The sequence below is a fragment of the Arachis stenosperma genome, chromosome 3, assembly GCF_014773155.1.
Source record: "Arachis stenosperma cultivar V10309 chromosome 3, arast.V10309.gnm1.PFL2, whole genome shotgun sequence".
NCBI lineage: Eukaryota > Viridiplantae > Streptophyta > Magnoliopsida > Fabales > Fabaceae > Arachis > Arachis stenosperma.
This window is the reverse complement of record NC_080379.1, coordinates 57,897,887-57,905,695: the sequence shown is the minus strand read 5'-3', so window position 1 is coordinate 57,905,695 and position 7,809 is coordinate 57,897,887. Positions and strand designations below refer to the sequence as shown.

The window sequence follows — 7,809 nt, the reverse complement described above, 5'->3', positions numbered from 1 at the left end:
ATCATCGATGGGAATTTCAGACAAGCGTATGAAGATGTTGCGTTCCTTCTGAATCTCTGCTTTCCTACTGCCTTCATCCAATCCTTCTTACTCCTTTCCATGGAAGGCTGTATGTAGGGCATCACCGTTGTCAATGGCTACATCCCATCTTCTCAGTGAAAAAGGTCCAAATGCTCTGTCACGGCACGGCTAATCATCTGTCCGTTCTCGATCATGTTGGAATAGAATCCCTTGATTCTTTTGCGTTTGTCATCACGCCCAACAATCGCGAGTTTGAAGCTCGTCACAGTCATTCAATCCCTGAATCCTACTCGGAATACCACAGACAAGGTTTAGACTTTCCGGATTCTCATGAATGCCGCCATCAATCTAGCTTATACCACGAAGACTCTGATCTCACAGAATGGAAGGCTCGGTTGTCAGGCGAAGTCAACCATGCGTCGTGCATCAAGAATCCAAGAGATACACACTCTAGCTTTCACTTGTAGAACAGAAGTGGTTGTCAGGCATGCATTCATAGGGACGGATGATGATGAGTGTCACGGATCATCACATCCATCAGGTTGAAGTACGAATGGTATCTTAGAACAGGAATAAGTTGAATTGAATAGAAAATAGTAGTAATTGCATTAAAACTTGAGGTACAGCAGAGCTCCACACCCTTAATCTATGGTGTGTAGAAACTCCACCGTTGAAAATACATAAGTGATGAAGGTTTAGGCATGGCCGAATGGCCAGCCCCCAAAACGTGATCACAGGATCAAAAATACAATACAGGATGAAAATACAATAGTAAAAGGTCCTATTTATACTAGACTAGCTACTAGGGTTTACAGAAATAAGTAATTGATGCAGAAATCCACTTTCGGGGCCCACTTGGTGTGTGCTTGGACTGAGCTTGAGCTTTACACGAGCTGAGGCTTCTATTGGAGTTGAACACCAAGTTGTAACATATTTTTGGCGTTCAACTCTGGTTTGTGACGTGTTTCTGGCGTTTGACTCCAGAATGCAGCATGGAACTGGCGTTGAGCGCCAGTTTACGTCGTCTAATCTCAAGTAAAGTATGGACTATTATATATTGCTGAAAAGCTCTGGATGTCTACTTTCCAACGGCGTTGAGAGCGCGCCATGTGGAGTTCTGTAGTTCCGGAAAATCTATTTCGAGTGCAGGGAGGTAGAATCCATCAGCATTAGCAGTCCTTTGTCAGCCTTTTATCAGAGTTTTACTCAGGTCCCTCAATTTCAGCCAGAAAATATCTGAAATCATAGAAAAAGACACAAACTCATAGTAAAGTCCAGAAATGTGAATTTAGCATAAAAACTAATGAAAACATCCCTAAAAGTAGCTAGATTATACTAAAAACTATCTAAAAACAATGCCAAAAAGCGTATAAATTATCTGCTCATCACAACACCAAACTTAAATTTGCTAAGGACCTTGTTGAGGCTTTTGTTGATCTTTCCATGAGAATTTTGGATGATTTCTCCATGATGAATTATAGGTATTTCCATAAGGTTCACCCATATAATTTACCTCTGCTATTGCAGGGTTCTCAGGATCATAAGCTTTTTCTTCAGAAGATGCCTCTTTAGTACTGTTGGAAGCATTTTGCCATCCATTCAGACATTGAGAAATCATGTTGACTTGCTGAGTCAATATTTTGTTCTGAGCCAATATGGCATTCAAAGCATCAATTTCAAGAACTCCCTTCCTTTGAGGCATCCCATTATTTACGAAATTCCTCTCAAAAGTGTACATGAACTGGTTATTTGTAACCATGTCAATAAGTTCTTGAGCTTCTGCAGGCGTTTTCTTTAGGTGAATGGATCCACCTGCAGAATGGTCCAGTGACATCTTAGAGAACTCAGATAGACCATAATAGAATATATCTATCATGGTCCATTATGAAAACATGTCAGAAGAACATCTTTTGGTCATCTACTTGTATCTTTCCCAAGCTTCATAGAGGGATTCACCATCTTTTTGTTTGAAGGTCTGAACATCTACTCTAAGCTTGCTCAGCTTTTGAGGAGGAAAGAACTTAACCAAGAAGGTCGTGACCAGCTTATCCCCAAAGTCCAGACTATCTTTAGGTTGAGAGTCCAACCATGCTCTAGCTTTGTCTCTTATAGCAAAAGGGAAAAGCATGAGCCTGTAGACTTCAGGATCTACTCCATTAGTCTTAACAGTCTCACAGATCTGCAAGAACTCAGTCAAGAACTGGTAGGGATCTTCTGATGGAAGTCCATGAAACTTGCAGTTCTGTTGCATTAGAGCAACTAATTGAGGTTTTAGCTCAAAATTATTTGCTCCAATGGCAGGAATTGAGATGCTTCTTCCATCAAACTTGGACGTAGGTGCAGTATAATCACCAAGCATCCTTCTTGCATTATTGTTATTGGGTTCGGCTGCCTTCTCCTTTTCTTGTTCAAAAATTTCAGCAAGGTTGTCTCTGGATTGTTGTAATTTAGCTTCTCTTAGTTTTCTCTTCAGAGTCCTTTCAGGTTCTGGATCAGCTTCAACAAGAATGCCTTTTTCCTTGTTCCTGCTCATATGAAGGAGAAGAGAACAGAAAAAGAAGAGGAATCCTCTATGTCATAGTAAAGAGGTTCCTTATTGTTAGTAGAAGAAGGAAGGGAATAAAGAAAGGAGAATCCAAACACAAGGGTGAGGATAGGGGTAGAGATTTGAGATGAAGAGAAGTGTTAGTAAATGAATAAATAAATAAGATGAGAGACAGAAGTTTTCAAAAATAATTTTGAAAAGGAGTTAATGATTTTCAAAAATTAAGATAAGAAATAAAATTAAAATTAAAATTTAAAACAATTAATTAATTAAAAAAAATTTTTGAAAAAGAGGGAGGTATTTTCGAAAATTAGAGAGGGAAGTTGTTAGGTGGTTTTGAAAAAGATAAGAAATAAACAAAAAGTCAAATAGTTAGTTGAAAAATATTTGAAAATCAATTTTGAAAAGATAAGAATATAAGAAGTTAGAAAAGATATTTTAAAATCAAATTTTTTAAAAAGATATGATATAAAAGATAAGATAAAAGATATGATTAAAATTAAAATTGATTACTTGACTAACAAGAAACTAAAAGATATGATTCTAGAATTTAAAGATTGAACCTTTCTTAACAAGAAAGTAACAAACTTCAAATTTTTGAATCAATCATATTACATGTTAATATAATTTTCAAAAATCAAGATAAAATTAGGAAAAAGATTTTTGAAAAATATATTTAAAAAGAAATTTTCGAAAATTAGTAAGGAAAATGAAAAAGATTTGTTTTTTTTTTTTTTGAAAAAGTTTTGAAAAGATAAGATTTTTAAAATTGAAAATTTGACTTAACTTATAAGAAATAACTAATTTTAAAAGATGTATTTTTTATTTTTGAATTTTTAATGATGAGAGAGAAAAACACAATTATGACCCAAAACATGAAAATTTTGGATCAAAACATACGATGCATGCAAGAACACTATGAATGTCAAGATGAGCACCAAGAACACTTTGAAGATCATGATGAACATCAAGAACATATTTTTGAAAAATTTTGGATGCAAAAAAAACATGCAAGACACCAAACTTAGAAATCTTTAATGCTTAGACACTATGAATGCAAAAATGCACATGAAAAACATCAAAAAATACAAAACATGAACACATCAAGATCAAACAAGAAGACTTACTAAGAACAGCTTGAAGATCATAAAGAACACTATGAATGCATGAATTTTCGAAAATTGCATGAACAAGATGAATATGCAATTGACACCAAACTTAAAATATGACACAAGACTCAAACAAGAATCACAAAATATTTTTGGTTTTTATGATTTTATGAATTTTTTTGTATTTTGTTTTATATTTTTCGAAAAATATATAGGAAAAAGAAAATAAAAAATTCAAAATTTTTGAGAAGAATTCCAGGAATCTTTCAATGTTAGCCTAAAGCTCCAATCCAAGGGTTGGACATGGCTTAATAGCCAGCCCGCTTTAGGATTGAATTACATGCATTGAGGTGATTAGTTGAAGTCTCATTCCAAAAGGATTTGGATATGGCTTTACAGCCAGCTAGGATTCAACATGCTTCATGAAACTCTAGAATCCATTCTTAAAAATTCTGAAGTTATAGAATAATTTATTTTTAATTAAAATTTTTTCGAAAATAGGGAAAAAAAATTTTGAAAATTTTTTGAAAACAAAACAAAAAGGAAATTACCTAATCTGAGCAACAAGATGAACCGTCAGTTGTCCAAACTCGAACAATCCCCGGCAACGGCACCAAAAACTTGGTGGACGAAATTATGATTCATACTTAAATTGTTGTTCGAAATTAATTCCCAGGTAATGGCCCCAAAAGCTTGGTGCTCAATACCATGGTCTAAACATAATTTCACAACTTCGCTCAACTAACCAGCAAGTGTACTGGGTCATCCAAGTAATAAACCTTACGTGAGTAAGGATCGATACCACAGAGATTGTTGGTATGAAGCAAGCTATGGTCATCTTGTAAATCTCAGTCAGGCGGATAATAAATGGTGATAGAGTTTTCGAATAATAACAGTAAATAAACAGAAAATAAAGATAAAAATACTTATGTAGATCATCGATGGGAATTTCAGACAGGCGTATGAAGATGTTGTGCTCCTTCTGAATCTCTGCTTTCCTACTGCCTTCATCCAATCCTTCTTACTCCTTTCCATGGCAGGCTGTATGTAAGGCATCACCATTGTCAATGGCTACATCCCATCCTCTCAGTAAAAAAGGTCCAAATGCTCTGTCACGGCACGGCTAATCATCTGTCGGTTCTCGATCATGTTGGAATAGAATCCCTTGATTCTTTTGCATTTGTCATCACGCCCAACAATCGCGAGTTTGAAGCTCGTCACAGTCATTCAATTCCTGAATCCTACTCGGAATGCCACAGACAAGGTTTAGACTTTCCAGATTCTCATGAATGCCGCCATCAATCTAGCTTATACCACGAAGACTCTGATCTCACGAAATGGAAGGCTCGGTTGTCAGGCGAGGGCAACCATGCATCGTGCATCAGGAATCCAAGAGATACACACTCTAGCTTTCGCTTGTAGAACAGAAGTAGTTGTCAGGCACGCGTTCATAGGGACGGATGATGATGAGTATCACGGATCATCACATCCATCAGGTTGAAGTACGAATGGTATCTTAGAACAGGAATAAGTCAAATTGAATAGAAAATAATAGTAATTGCATTAAAACTTGAGGTACGGCAGAGCTCCACACCCTTAATCTATGGTGTGTAGAAACTCCACCGTTGAAAATACATAAGTGATGAAGGTTCAGGCATGGCCGAATGGCCAGCCCCCAAAACGTGATCACATGATCAAAAATACAATCCAGCATGAAAATACAATAGTAAAAGGTCGTATTTATACTAGACTAGCTACTAGGGTTTACAGAAATAAGTAATTGATGCAGAAATCCACTTCCGGAGCCCACTTGGTGTGTGCTTGGGCTGAGCTTGAGCTTTACACGAGTTGAGGCTTCTATTGGAGTTAAACGCCAAGTTGTAACGTATTTTTGGTGTTCAACTCTGGTTCGTGATGTGTTTCTGGCGTTTGACTCCAGAATGCAGCATGGAACTGGCGCTCTTACGTCATCTAATCTCGAGTAAAGTATGGACTGTTATATATTGCTGGAAAGCTCTGGATGTCTGCTTTTCAACGCCGTTGAGAGAGCGCCATTTAGAGTTTTGTAGCTCCAAAAAATCTATTTCGCGTGCAGGGAGGTCAGAATCCAACAGCATCAGCAGTCCTTTGTCAGCCTTTTATCAGAGTTTTGCTCAGGTCCCTCAATTTCAGCCAGAAAATACCTGAAATCACTGAAAAACACACAAACTCATAGTAAAGTCTAGAAATATGAATTTAGCATAAAAACTAATGAAAACATCCCTAAAAGTAGCTAGATTATACTAAAAACTATCTAAAAACAATGCCAAAAAGCGTATAAATTTGAGTTTTAGTGGATTTAAAAGAGACTTGAAGTTCGATTAACTAATTTCACTTTATGACATTTTAGGAAAAGTTTGAAATATTCTTTGAAAACTTTGATTTAGCAAAATTGAAACAATTTCCGAGCCTTTGGAAACAGGTTTAAGAATGAAATTGAAAAATTAGTTTTCGGTTTAAAAGAATTTGGTTTTGCTTACGTAAGTTGGTTTTGAAATTGGTTCAAAATGTTTGAAATACATGATTTGGTTTTAATTAAATTCTATTTTATTTATTTAAATCAAGAAGTTAAGGTTTTAGAGGTTTTTAATGAATTTAAGAAAATGAGTTAGGTTATTCACCCCTAAAGTCTTAAGACTCTGCTGAGGAATTCTATGACCAAATCTTGATTTAAAATGAATTATTTTTTAGGACTTTTGGAAGAGAATCACAATTGACATAATTTTGAAATGTTTGTAATTTTTGGAAAATTTTACCAAAGAAATGGGTTATGATGTTAAAGGAATTGAGTTCATAAATTTGGAATTTGATTATAAGTTTCGGAATTTGGAGATAAATGAGAGACTGTTGGTTATTGAAAGAGTGTGCAGGGTACTTGATGAGCGGATAATTTATACGCTTTTTGCCATTACTTTTAGGTAGTTTTTAGTAAGTTCAAGCTACTTTTAGGGATGTTTTCATTAGTTTTTATGTTAAATTCATATTTCTGGACTTTACTATGAGTTTGTGTATTTTTCTGTGATTTCAGGTAATTTCTGGCTGAAATTGAGGGACTTGAGCAAAACTCTGAAAAGGAGGCTGACAAAGGACTGCTGATGCTGTTGGAATCTGACCTCCCTGCACTCGAAATAGATTTTCTTGGGCTACAGAACCCCAAATGGCGCGATCTCAACGGCGTTGGAAAGTAGACATCCAGAGCTTTCCAGCAATATATAATAGTCCATACTTTATTTGGGAATTGACGACGTAAACTGGCGCCCAACGCCAGTTCCATGTTGCTGTCTGGGGTAAAACGCCAGAAACACGTCACGACCCGGAGTTGAACGCCCAAAACACATTACAACTTGGCGTTCAACTCCAATAAAAGCCTCAGCTTGTGGATAGATCAAGCTCAGCCCAAACATACACCAAGTGGGCCCCGAAAGTGGATTTATGCATCAATTACTTACTCATGTAAACCCTAGTAGCTAGTTTATTATAAATATAACTTTTTACTAGTGTATTAGATATCTTGGGACGCCTAGTCCTTAGACCACATGGGGGCTGGCCATTCGGCCATGCCTGAACCTTTCACTTATGTATTTTCAATGGTGGAGTTTCTACACACCATAGATTAAGGGTGTGGAGCTCTGCTGTACCTCAAGTTTCAATGTAATTACTACTATTTTCTATTCAATTTTCTTTATTTCTATTCTAAGATATTCGTTGCACTTCAACTTGATGAATGTGATGATCCGTGACACTCATCATCATTCTCACCTATGAACGCGCGTGACTGACAACCACTTCTGTTCTACCTTAGGCCGGGCGCATATCTCTTGGATTCCTTAATCAGAATCTTCGTGGTATAAGCTAGAATTGATGGTGGCATTCATGGGAATCCGGAAAGTCTAACCTTGTCTGTGATATTCCGAGTAGGATTCCGGAATTGAATGACTGTGACGAGCTTCAAACTCCTGAAGGCTGGGCGTTAGTGACAGATGCAAAAGAATCAAGGGATTCTACTCCAACCTGATTGAGAACCGACAGATGATTAGCCATGCTGTGACAGAGCATTTAGACCTTTTTCACTGAGAGGATGGGATGTAGCCATTG

The 7,809-nt window shown here is 36.6% G+C and overlaps 1 non-coding gene across 1 annotated transcript; it reads left to right on the top strand.

The window, feature by feature from the left end:
* Nucleotides 1-1,913: 1,913 nt before the first annotated feature.
* On the top strand, nucleotides 1,914-2,017 carry LOC130971701 (small nucleolar RNA R71). The gene has a single exon (XR_009082915.1). It is a non-coding gene; the product is annotated as a small nucleolar RNA R71 (small nucleolar RNA).
* Nucleotides 2,018-7,809: the final 5,792 nt, after the last annotated feature.